The following is a 14732-nucleotide window of genomic DNA, read 5'->3' as shown; positions in this document are numbered from 1 at the left end:
ACCCGTCTATGTATAGGGTAGACAACGAGTGACCGTGTCTATTCGATATATGCCCGAGCGCAGCGAGGGTATATATCGAATAGACACGGTCACGAGTTTGTCTATCCGACTTAGACCACGTGACATAAAAGCTGTAATCACAAAACTGTGCCGTATAGCTTCTATTTCCGTAAGAGTAATATTATGTTTGTACCGTTAGCGCTTACTTACCAGTTGCCTATATGAATGTATGCATGTTAGTTTTCAAAAATTCTGTGTTCTCCAAATACATGTACCGGATTTACTAAAATCTGACGCTCATATACACTTTGAGTCAGCTGCAGTCGTTAGTGATGAGCACTTAAAATGTGAAAATACTCTAAATTAAAACTGCTAGACAATATTTTTTGTTAGGTGTGGGCATATTTGCGAAAATTATATAATTTTCACACGTACAATGTATTAGTTATTCTAAGTTTCGTATTTCTGTCATGTCACCTCTTTTTATTGATATAAAGTAACCTGAGCCGTTTTAACAATATTATTTTATTTTACCCTCAGGTCATATGTTTTTATGAGACGTTTATGCTAATCTTCTTTTTAAACCCATAAATAACTAGTGAGAATATTGCAAAGTCTTTTTACCCATTAACCTGTATTGTTAGATAGCAAACTGACACGTAACCTGCGCGTTTAATGCTCCAGGTTCGCCCATTTCCTTTTCAATTTAATGTAATAATGCGAATAATTGTAATGACGCTCCGTACAGCCGAACTCAAATAAAATGGAATGATGACCTACGTGATAGTTTTAGACGTGGTTTGATTTCAAAATTGCCTGCTTTGAATGATATTACTCGAGATGTTAACTTTACATGTAGAAATGAAGCAAATTTATGTATTGTCAATTTTACAAATATTATAAAATGTGTTGCTGAACCATTATTTTGCAAACATGTAGTAGTTTCAAACAGGCCAAGGCCGAGTGTTTCTTTATGTAAAAAAGCTGAATGGTTTGACAACGAGTGTCTAAATGCAAAAACAGATTTATGTGTCGTCTGTTAATAAATATAATATGTGTAAAAACGATGCCAATAGGATAGAAATGTGTACTTATAAAACAACTTATAAAAATCTTATTAAGACTAAGAAACGGAGATATAAATTAAATAAAATGAGAAATATTGAAAGATTACGCCATTGCAATCCGAGAGAATTCTGGAAACATTTTTCACGTAAAAATACGTCTAATATAAACAGCAGTATTAGTATAGATGAATTTTACAATTTTTTTTCGGGTCTAAATGCACAGTTGCCTAACGATAGAAATATTGATGCTGAGCAATTCTGCGATAATCATGACTTTGGAGGTAATGACTGTGTATATGATGAATTAGATATGCCAATTACTGCGTCCGAGATACAGGCGGTGATAAGTAATCTAAAAAGGAATAAGTCGTTTGCTGGTGACCAGTTATTGAATGAATATTTTATTGAATCTTGCGACATTTTGTTGTCTCATCTTGCTGACATATTTAACGGTATTTTAGGCAGTGGCTTTTTCCCAGACAGTTGGATGGAAGGTATTATTGTGCCATTATTTAAGAAGAATGATCCTTCAGATGTTAATAATTATTGGGGTATTACCTTAGTTAATTGTTTCTCTAAAATATTCACAGGTGTTTTAAACAAAAGAATAATCAATTGGATTGAAAGTAATAATATAATTAGTGATGCGCAGTTTGGTTTCAGAAAAGGGTGTTCAACTGTTGACGCAATTTTTGTATTGAATGCTATAATAAGTAAAGTTCTTAGTGAAAATGGACGATTAGCATGTGCATTTATTGATTTTAGTAAAGCGTTTGACAGTATCTATCGCAATGGTTTATGGTACAAACTACATCAGTTAGGTATTACTGGTAACACTTTAAGATTATCCGTATATGATTCCAAGGTGAAAGCTTGTATAGAGGTTGTAAGTCATACTCAGATTTTTTTGAATGTTCAATGGGCTTTTAACAAGGGAGGTAATTTCTCCTCTATTATTTTCACTCTTCCTTGAGGATTTAGAGTTTATTTACTTGAGGGTGTAACAGTGGTTTAACCTTGGATGACATATCATTTATTTGATGCTGTTTGCTGACGATATGGTTATCCTTGGTAAAACTCCATCTGATCTCCAACGAAGTTTAGATCTTTTAAATGTGTATTGTAAAAATTGGAATCTACAAGTCAATCCAGAGAAAAGTAAGATTGTTGTATTTAGGAAGAGGGGTCCATTGAAATTAACCGAACAATGGAAAGTATAATAATATGCCCTTAGAAATTGTCGATAACTTCAATTATTTAGGGACCGTATTTAATTACACTGGTACGTTTTTATTAAATCAAGAAACGCTAGCAGGAAGGATTAAAGCTTTAAATGTTTGTTAGCGAATAAAAGTAAATTTTCCTTAGAACCTAAACTCTATGTCATGTTATTTGACGCTTTGTTGGGTCTACCTAAACTATGCATGCGAAGTCTGGGGTTTTGGTAAATTCAAGAGATTGAACGAATACATCTTAAGTTTTGCAAAACTATTGTTACATGTTAAAACATCATCTTGCAATATGGGTGTATATGGGAACTGGGAAGGGATCCGCTATTTATTAATAGATATGTACGCATAATTAAATATTGTGCAAAATTATTCATTCTAAAAACATTATTGTTAAGTATTTATATGAAGCAAATGTTGGATGGTTGTAATAGAGGAGTTAAAAATTGGGCTAGTAATGTTAAGATGCTGTTAGATACCTATGGTTTTTCATATATTTGGAATAATCCATTATATTATAACTTGAAATCTTTCTACTTACAGTTTAAACAACGAATAATCGACCTTTTTGTTCAAAATTGGAACAATAGCCTTTCCAACAGTCGTTCTTTTTTGCATATAGAACTTTAAATGTGTTTTGAGTTTGAAAAATATTTAGATCTATTACCTAATAAATATAGATTGCTATGTCAAGATTGAGATTATCTTCCCATCAATTACGTATTGAATCTGGACGTTATGGTGCTGATAGAATGACCGCAATTTACGTATTGTAACTTTTGTCTACTGGTTGATATTGAAGATGAATATCATTTATAATAATTGTCCTTTTTACAGAGATATCAGAAAGATGTATATCAAACCATATTTCTATGTAAGACCAAGTGTTTTGAAATTTACTGAACTTATGAGCACTACACAACATTCAGCGCTCTTGAAACTTGGAAAGTTTGTATATCATGCCTTCTTATTACGTCAGTCGAAGGTACTAGCTGTTTCATAGTTTCTTAGCATTATGTACGATATTGTCTTTATATAATATAACAATAACCAATAAGGATACCTATACAATGATTATTTCTTAGTTCACAATATTGTCAATCATATATCTTGTTCCATGTTATGTTATTCCAGTTCAAGAAATGCTTAATTACTTACATCAATATATAATTAAATATTTTGAGTTTCAACCTCACGTATTGTTAGCTTCAGCATATTTTGAAGGTTTACGATATTTATGATGTTCTATGTGTAAACTTGTCACTATAATTATGTTTATATGTTTTCATGTATGTAACTAGAAACAGTATCTGTTTACGTTACAAATAATAAAACAAATTGAATTAAATTGAATTGAATATATATACGACGTTACTGTTGTATATGAAATATAGACGGTGAGCTATCACAACCAGTGCTCATGAAGTACAGTGTACCCCAAGGGTCTGTCCTGGGGCCAAAGAACTACACAATGTACACAAAACCAGTCGGAGCTATCTGCAGAAACACGGACTGAACAATAATTTCTATGCGGAGGATTCGCAGTTATATCAATCCTTCAAACCGATAAACAGAATGTCTGTTGAAGAGACCATTCATCTGTCTGCGAGCTCCTGTCACCAAATCGCACTGTCCGACATTTGGGCACCACTAGGCTTAATGCATTATTTTGGGATCTCAGATTTCTGGATGGCGTATGTATTTCTAACATGTTCACTGCATAAGCTGGTGATTGACCATCAATATGTTGATATTTTGTAACCAGTCAGTCTTATACAGTGATTAGGTAATTTCTCATATTGCAGTAAATGTACTTCTGACACAACAATTTGCGGCGTCTTTGATGCTTGCATCAGTGAGTTTCCTTGTTTACTAGATTATATCATTCATTCTGATTAGTATTTTTTGTTTACCGTGTACGTCTAAATTTGTTCATTATTACATACTCGTTTCTAAATTCCGTTGACTTACAATGGGACCTAAAACGATGATAGTTTTCGATATCGGAAAGGTCTAGATGTAAAATCTTTGATAAGATCCTGTTGAAGCACAGAACGCAACCAAAACGCTCGGTTTGAGCAAGTCTTATTATGAGAGGAAATGAAATATGCAAGACACTTCACAACCCCAAGAAAATGCTTAAGCGGAATTCTATTATAGTAAAAATGAATGTACTCCATGATCTAAAAGAACCTGAAAATATAATAACACCGGTCCAAGTACTGGGAAACTTTACAACCGCCACACGGCACATAAAGACTGCTGTTGTGATACTGAAATCTGTGAAAAGATCCTTTGGAAGACTAGAATGCAACAATGCAACACAATAGCTGAGTCTGTTCATAAGAGGTAGAGGTAATGAAATGTAACAGCCTTCACGCCGCCTAGCATCGGCTTCAGCAGAATTCTGTTATTATAGTAAAAGTAAAATAAGTTTAATTTACGTCGTCATGTTAATTAAACAGTTCATTATAACACGACCCGAGTATTTAAACAAAGAAGTTATTGTGTTATTATGCAACACATGCACCAGTTGTACGTCACAATTATTACGTCATAGCGTATAATGGAAAAAAGCACACCAAGTAGACAAATTATCGTCCAATGCGCAGGTGCCCTCAGGACGGATATTTCTATTTGATTCGTAAACACATGACTGATATTTTTTCTTGCATATCGTATACATGCTAGCATTTCATTCTGCCAGATTATTTTTCTTGCATACCGTATTTTACAAATAATAGGTAGAAGTATTTAAGTAGCACTCTTTCTTATAGTAGAGAATGAACACAAAGCGCGGGAAATTAACGTCCGTAAGCAGAAGTGACGTCATGATGTTTTGCGTTACGCACAATAACAAAGTTCCACATTAGTTTTATCGTTTGTAGCGTAAAGTTATGTTCTTATTGTAAACTAAAGTATTTTGAATCGAGAAATAAAGTATAATGAACGGAGAGAAACTATCAAGGTACCTGCTTTTTTCGTATTTTACATAAACAATATATTATCAGTGCATGAATCACTAGTTGTCATTAACAGCACGAGAGTCACCTGGCATGGGGGTGCCGGATGGGTTTTGCCGGCATGGGTAAAATCACCGAAAACGCCAGTCCGGTGTGCAAGAAATGGCGAATATCTTCCAACCTGTAAAAAAAAAATATAAGAAAAAATGTATAGAAAAATCGTGTGTTAACGTTATTAATATTATTGAAAACGAGGTTATACCTCCGCGGAATAATTTCACGAGGGTGTAGCCCGAGAAAATTATTCTGGCGACGTATAACCGATGTTGAGGGTATTATTTTAAAGTGAAACACGATTTTGGTATACATTTTTTCTATTCTACTTTATTATAAAAGCACTTAAAATAAGAAATAACCTGATTAATGTTGATGTTTAAAGTGTATGATATGTGCCTTCTATGTAAACTTAGATATTTTGCCATTTTCATGTGCATGCCACTGTAATATATTTTCATGTCAAAATAAATATTCTGTTCTGAAGATAAAGTATATTTGTTACCATTAGGAATATTGACAAATTCTAAATTATATGTTTCCTTTAACTAGCTTATATGATGGCAAATGTTGATTGTTAGTTACCGTCTTTCTTCACATGAATAAGAATGCTTTCAAGACTGTACGTGGATTTAAATATGCTCACTTCTTTGATTTGTGTGAAACTTTATTTGTACGTTATATATGTTATTTCATAATTTGTCCATAGAATTCTTCTCAATCTTAACGTAGTGCCGAAACAGCATTCGCTTCAGCAATAACACTGCGACCAGATAATAAGTCTGAATAAAATTGTTCTTACCATTTTACCAAAACGACGTTTTCAAGGGGGCCTGCTTTCAATACTAGAGTTTTCCCTCATTGATAACATTTCATCTACTACTTCTTCATAAATATGCTTCTATTTTTCTGTACACTTTTTCTTACTTGCCTCAGGTACATAACTCCTGTCACATGCTTCCTTATCCTTTATGTCTCTTTCGGGGTTGTAAGCTATAAAAGTTATCCTGATTTCATCCACATTTCTATGACGGCTTTTCTTGAATTCATACTATCCACCCTTTCAATCACATGACCACGAAATCATTGCCAAAACACGCCGTCACGTACACGTATCGATACCACGGTTTCCTACCAGTTTTATCCCACTTCCTTCTATTCGTAAGTATTTATAGTTGTCCGGAGTACGTCCTGTCACTGCACAACTCTTTGCTAGCGAATGCTTTTATTTGCAACGATATAAAATATCCTCGAAGAACCATGCAGCCGAACATGAACCGACTACTTGATAATCGCTTGTTTATTATGCGTATTTTGAGTTCCTTATTTGTTGTCACATTCTCATTATGGCTTACATGCCTCCTACTTACCGCTGGAGATGTCCACAGGAATCCAGGTCCAGAATCAACTTCTTCTGTATCATCTCAGTCAAATACATCACTGTATGCACAAGCGATATCAAACCATCTTTCTTTCATACATTTAAACGTTCAGAGTATACAACACAAACTCGATATCTTACAGCAGAACTTTCTGAATTTGATATCTTAGCCTTTTCTGAGACTTGGTTAAATCGTTCAGTTACTTCTGAAGACTTAGTGCTGCACTCTTATCATAAACCTGAACGAAAAGATCGTGATGGCGATTCTCATGGAGGAGTTATTTTGTATGTTAGAGAGAATATGCATTACTTGCGTAGATCAGATTTTGTGATCAATCGTCTCGGATGTCTATGGGTGGAAATAGTTCTTTGTAATAATAAACATATACTTTTTGGAGTCTTCTACCGACCTCCTAGTTCTGACACCATATACAATAACCTGACTGAGGATTCTATTGGTCTTGCAGTTGATACAAACATCTCGGATAAATAATCACTGGAGATTTCAACTACAATGCTCTATGTCCAACTCCACACAGAAACATTCTTTCCATCACGCAACAGTTTAATCTAGAACAGCTTATTGAAGAACCAACCCATTTCACTGAACACTCGGCATCCATTTTAGACCTTATTTTCGCGACAAACAGAAATAACATTCTTCTTTCAGGTGTTGGGGAACACTTTCTTGAACAAGGTCAACGGTACCACGTTCCAGTCTTCAGGCTTCTCAAATTTAATAAACTGAAACAAAAATGCTTTGACAGACTGATATGGAAATATGATCGGGGTGACTGACAGCCTAAGAGCAGAAATCAACAATTTTAATTGGAATAGCTGTATCGATCCAGACATCAATATATACGCCTCCAATATAACCAATCAAATCACAGTCATTTCAAAACATAACATTCCTAATAAAAATGTCACAATTAGACCCTCAGACGTCCCTTGGATGAACAATAATATAAGGAAGAACATACGAAAGCGTAAGCGTATCTACAGAAAAGTTAAGAGAACAAATTCACCTCATCACTGGCAAAAGTTTCGACAAGTCCGAAATGAAACTGTTTTGCTTACGTCAAGCTAAATCACAATACTTCATCAAACTTTCAGACAAACTTAAAAACGGATCACTCTCTTCAAAAGATTGGTGGACTACCTTAGAATCCTTCATATCTAGAACGAACAACAATGTTATTCCTCCACTATATAACTCCAACACTCGACAAACTACATCTTCTGATTTTGAAAAAGCTAACCTTTTAAATGATTACTTCCAAGAGCAGGCATACATTGATGACGAAAATATAGAGATACCTAATCTTGGTCCAACGAATTCTACCACTATTTTAAATGAAATTCATCTTTCTCCGGCAGAAACTGAAGATGTCTTGAAGTCTCTACCAGTTCACAAGGCTGCAGGTCCTGATGGTATAAGTAACAGAATTCTGCTTGAGGCTTCTCATGAACTATCTTTTCCTCTTTGTGACCATTTCAATGCTGCACTTCAATCTTCTACTGTTCCAGTCACATGGAAAGAAGCCCATGTTAGCGCAATCTTCAAGAAGGATGATGCCACTCTTCCAAATAACTATCGACCAATATCACTCTTAAATACTATTGAAAAAGTTCTTGAACGCCTTATTTTCAAGCATGTTTATAAACATCTTCATGATTCTCGCTTTCTAACTCCTGTACAGTCTGGTTTCATACCGAGTGACTCCACAGTTAATCAACTTGTTTTCATATACTATACTCTCCGTAAGGCTCTGGATAACGGTCTAGAGGTTTGTGCGGTATTTTTTGACATAAGTAAGGCCTTTGACAAAGTTATTATCTCTTACATAGACGTCAACGTGTTGTACTGCCAGGTGTCAAATCGAACTGGGCTTTTCTCAAAGCTGGAGTTTCACAGGGTTCAATTCACGGGCCTCTTCTTTTCCTTATCTTTATCAATGACATCGTTGATGAAATCAGATCATGTATCAACCTGTTTGCTGATGATACAAGTCTTTACATTATAGTTCAGCAACCGGACATTACGGCAAATCTTCTCCAGTCTGATATCCAAACAATTTCATCTTAGGCAGATAAATGGCTTGTCAAATTTAATCCCTCCAAATCAGAAGCAAGAAATTTCCAACTACACCCTCCTCTTCGAATGTTTAACCAGATTATTCCAGAGGTACTCAATCATAAACATCTCGGTGTATTCCTGTCAAATGATTGTTGCTGGCATTCTCATATCAACTACATTGTAGCAAAGGCTTGGAAGAGGGTTAATATAATGCGTAAATTGAAATTCTCACTTGACCGCCGCACTCTTGAAACTATTAATATTTCTTTCATAAGGCCAATACTCGAATATGCAGACGTGGTGTGGGGTAACTGTACAAAGTATGAAATGGATAAACTCGACAAAATTCAAAATGAATGTGCGCGAATAGTCTCCGGAGCTACCAAACTTGTTTCCTTGGAAAACCTAAAGAGAGAAGTACCCTGGGAGCCACTCTCCGATAGACGTTACAAACATCGACTTCTTATGTTCTTTAAAATGAAATCTAACCAGACTCCAGCATATCTATCCTCTCTAGTTCCTGACTCAGGTGATACTCGCTACAACCTAAGAAACTCTGAAAATATTCATGCTGTACCTGCAAGAACATTTTTTATATTTCATTTCGTTTTTGCCTTCCGTTGTACGTGATTGGAATTTATTGAGACCAGATATCCGTAATTCTGAAACACTTTCATCATTCAAAAGTATTCTAAATAAAAACAAGCAGCGTACTCCAGCCTATTACTGCACCGGAATCAGAAAACTCCAGGTGCTCCATACACGGCTAAGAAATAAGTGCAGTGCATTGAATCAACATCTTTACCTAAAAATTTAAAGTATTTCTCCCACACCATTATGTGTGGACAGATGGAAACTAATTTCCATTTCTTTTTTGAATGCAGAAACTTTGATCTTTGTCGGAAAGATCTTCTTAGTAATCTGCGGAATTTCGAAATTGACTTGGATACTATTCTGTTTGGAAACCCAGCCCTATCTGATCAGGATAACATGACTATATTTACTCATGTACAGTCATATATTTCCGAAAGTAAGAGATTTGGTTAGCAACCCTAAGACATTCTCATTTCTTCCCACTTTCTATCTTCTATTCTACCTTTGACTTGTTTTAATCTCTACATTTATATGAATAATTTCCTTCTACCATATACATTGTCCCCTTTCCATTTTTTACATTCACAGCGATTTATTATTTCTTTTTGTTCATATATCTTTTTTTTCATATTTTTTATTTTTTTTCATATCTTTAGACCATATTTCTAGCCCCATTACAGATTAAAGCTCGATATGCCCATACAGTTATATTTTGTCCGCAAAGGAGAAGAATTCTATAAGACTTGTCTTTCATTCTTATCCTTTCCTGTTTTGTCTTCACTACAGTATGTCATATGTATAAATACATGTACTCTATTTTGGGAATAAATATGTTTAAAAAAAAAAAAAAAAAAAAAATATGTATATATATATATATATATATATATATATATATATATATATATTATATATATATATATATATATTTATATATATATATATATATATATATATATAGAAGCACGCATTCTTGGTCGTAACAAAAACATTGATATCATCACCCGTTAACGTGATGTCAGTTTAGCGCAAGCGTGTTATAACAAAAAATCTAGCATAAAACTGCTGTTATTGTCACTTTTTTTTTTGGGGGGGGGGGGGGGGGGGGTGTTTTAACAGGAGAGAAAACGTGTGTTAACAAAGAGATTCTCGCGCTCACGTGCTGTTATAACACCTTTTTATATATGCACATTCCGTGGCAAAGCGTAAAATTCATGTGGGGAAGTTGGCAGTTACTTGCGGAGAACAGGTTTGTACTGGTACAGAATCCAGGAACACTGGTTAGGTTAACTGCCCGCCGTTACATGACTGAAATACTGTTGAAAAACGGCGTTAATCCCAAAACAAACAAAAAAGCAAAGCGTAAACGTATTACGGCTCCTAAACGGATAATTAAAAAGGAAATGACGTCAACTGTAGCCATTTTGAAAAATGAGCGCCATATTTGTTATCTGAGGTTGCCTACATGGCTTATGTTCTTATTATCAATTGTATTTATCAATCTTGATACTGCAATAAACTACATTAAAACATATGTAAACGCTCATATATATGCCTACTTTTGAACATCTCACCTTTAGTGGTCATCTTGGGCGCCATTTTGAAAAATGGCAGCCATATTGGCTGTGTGACATAGGTTCACATTTTGAAATAGCCGGCAGATATGTACCTAATACAAAAGAAATGGCTTGCTTTTGTGAAAACAAATACACAATTATGCTAAAGATAACTGTTGGTCAGAAGTCAACTCACCCCACCCACCTCAAGCAGTATCTACACATAAAACACACATGATGGCGATATGAACAGTTGCGTTTATCAAGAGATAAGTATCCCACATATCATTTGTTACCTTTCTGTTTTTCAAATCATGAAAATTATATATAAAACAATAAATATTGTACAGCTGTACATGCTTGCCAATTTTGATCGTAATTTTATACGATTTTGCCACTATCATTGATATTAATTAATATGCAAATGAGCTAATTTATATATAGTGATTTTATTTCATAGGTAAATACATTGGCTTCAATTAAATACCAGTTTTGCTCACTTATTTCATTAAATGGCGAAGATATGATGCCATATAAGTGAAATTTGTAAAAACTGCATTTAATGACCTTTGGCCTAATTTCTTGACCTTAATTTGACCTTAAGATTGTGACTACCGGCATCAATGAACTACTTCTATCATATACTTTACATATAACACATAAAAGTTGCATCTTCACGAAATGCCTACGTAGGTGTATACCGGCACATATATGAAAATAACTGGTAAACTAGTATGAAAGTAGATGATAATCATTGATATTTTGTCAGAATCGATGTAATATAATATGAATTTAGGTGCTACCTAGAAGGCAGAGCTCCCTTGAAAAATCACCAATGCCGCTTGAAAATTAAAGGAGTGCTGCTGGAATTATCTGGAATTATGGATCCATTTTAAAAGTTTATGTTCTTTAAGATCTATTAAAATTTTAAGAATTAATGATAATTCATGATATCTGACTGAATGTCTTAGAATGCATTAAGATTAAATCTTGACATGCGAAAACTCTACAAATATGCTATATACGAACTAATGAAAGTTACGGTTCCTTTTAGAAGGAAGAATGTGTCCAACTTTAAGGCAAAAATACTGCTATGATAGACGTCTGGTATGGGAATATGAAAATCATTTACATGTACAAAGCTTGTTTAAAACCCAAAAGACTAGCCATCTTTAAAAGTTAGTGATGAGAATTTTACTCAGAGAAAATCAATGTTTGCCGAAATTCTCGAAAACTACTGTTTTATTTACTGAACTGCTAAGTTAACAGTCTATGACATTTTTATGGTTAATCTTTTAGCACAACTGGTATAGAATAGGAATGGTAGTAGGAGCCTTTTTGATGTTTATTGGTAATTCATAGCCAATAGTTTTTTCCCTAGTAATAAACTCTGGTCAGTTATTTTTAAGCTTGTGGATGAAATACATGTGAACGGGGAGAAGAGCATTATGTGCTTTTCACAGTTCAATGCCTGTATGTTTTGTTCCCAAAACCTTTTTAAAAAATAAGTTTTTTCTACAGACAGTACATTGGAACCTGACATCACTAACAAAACACTTGTTAAATTTCACATGAATGACTTTATTTTTTACAATGCTTTCAAAACTCATAAAAAATAACAACAAAAAACAACACTGAAATGAAAAAGAAATTAAAAAAAAATGGCTTCCGGTGAGGATCGAGCTCCTGACCTTCAACGCGAACTCGGTAACCACTACTGCACCAATGTGGAAGTATGGCATCATCATCACAAATATAAGTATACATAATAAATTTCAGTTACGGCAGCGTGACGAAAATGGTTTCCCACTGAAAATATTTTATTTTATCTTTTTTTTTCTTCGTAGAAAATGTATTTAGCACTAAATTCGTATTATCAGACGCTCATTTACATTTTTATTCAACGTTCAAAGCAGAAAGCGAAACGCTTTTGTCAACCGTAAACAGCAAGCGTCTATTGACGTCCTACTGATTAATTACTATAAAAGTCGCAACTTGACCGCGATGGTTGACCTTAGGCTGATTATTCATATCGATTATTTCATTATAGAAATCAAGGGTGCTTGGGGTAGCCTTGTATATTTATATGGAATAAGTTTGTATACACTGCAGTATCAAAGTATATATATTTTCATTGATCAGTTAAAAGTTTCCAATACATTAATTTATATTAACACAAATTTATATTTCCTTTTCCTCGTGCAGCTCGTGTTTTACGTACACTCCTTTTCAATAATATGTTGTGCCTCATTACGTATTATAATGCAAAGGTCAACCATCGGGGTCAAGTTGCGTCCACTATATGAGCAGTCTGTACTGGAAGAAACCCGAACAACACCGATTCCAAAAAAGTACCACGAATTTTCAACTCGATAGTAATTCTATACACAGTTTTATTCATTTTTCTTTTTCACACGTTTAACCGTAATGCGACGCTGTCGGCGCCGATTCGCGGCGCCGGTAGCTCTGCTATTATTATTATTATTATTATATACCACATTTATATCGCACTCTTTCCATGTAAAAAATACGTCCAAAAGTGCTTTACATAAAAGCATCTATATAATGTTCAATGAAAAATGGTAATTGAACTAATATGAACTTAGGTGCTACCTAGAAGGCAGAGCTCCCTTGAAAAATCACCAGTGCCCATTATTTTATTCAAGGACAAATCACTGTTTGGGATATGTCATTTCTTATTACAGGTTATTGGCGATGAACATCATTGAATACTTGTCTATATATAAATATGTATTAAAAAACATATTTAAACCGGAATATCCTCTCTCCAAAGGCTGTAAGTTTCAATTGTAGCGTATTTTAATATTAAAAATATTCTTATTTTTATTCATGTTTATCGGGAGATCGTGTGTTCGATCCCCGACATCGCGTCATACCATTTACGTGAAAATAATACCAGTAGCCCCCTTGCTTGGCGTTCAGCATTTAAAAGTAAAACTGCTTTTTTTTACCAATGGAGAATTTTCATGACAAATAAAAAAAATATCACTGTCGGACAAGGAGAAATCGAGTTCAAAGAGAAAAACTGCCCAAAAGTGATGGTCAACAGATTTATTTCTTGCAGTTTTATGATAGCTTGGATAGTTCTTTCATCCTGAGTAGGTGGCATCTAAAGTTTAAATGTTAGGAAAGGCCAATGACACAAAACGTTACAATGTGGATCTATGGAAAAATGAGTTAGTTCCCTCTGATCTAAATAGTATCAGACTATAAGGTTAAAGAATTATTATGGGCTTAAAATTTAAATTTGCCCATTGGGTAACCTAATTAGTATTATGACTTGCCCTCCTACTTCTTTATCCGTTTCTGGACTTAAAATGTGGCAAAATTTGAATTCTTTGAAAGCAATTAAGGTATTCTCTTTGAAGCCATTTAAATTATTGCATTGGACATTCAAACGAGGCATGTATCATCATATTGGCAAGTTTACGTTCCAGGTTCCATAACTCTGACTGATGTCTTGACATAATTATTTCCCTTCTCACTTTAGAATGACATTTCCTTAAGTATGTCTGAAACAAGTGCATGCACTGAATTGAAATTTCACTCAAAGTAAGTGAACATACTTTAGTCAAGTTCACAAATTTAGATCTATTGCCTTTTACTTCGACAAAATTATTCCGGTTTTGGTCCTAGAAAGTGTGAAAAAAAAAAATGATTTTCTTAAATACCACTGAAATCTATTAAGCTATTACCTGACGTAAAGTTTCATAAACCTGAATGCTATTTATTACAAAACATTATTATATAATTTACTATAAATTGTAACAAAAAACAATCTAAAAGAAAA

The sequence above is a fragment of the Mercenaria mercenaria genome, chromosome 1 (genome assembly GCF_021730395.1).
Source record: "Mercenaria mercenaria strain notata chromosome 1, MADL_Memer_1, whole genome shotgun sequence".
In the NCBI taxonomy this organism is placed as follows: Eukaryota; Metazoa; Mollusca; class Bivalvia; order Venerida; family Veneridae; genus Mercenaria; species Mercenaria mercenaria.
Note: the sequence above shows the minus strand (reverse complement) of the source record.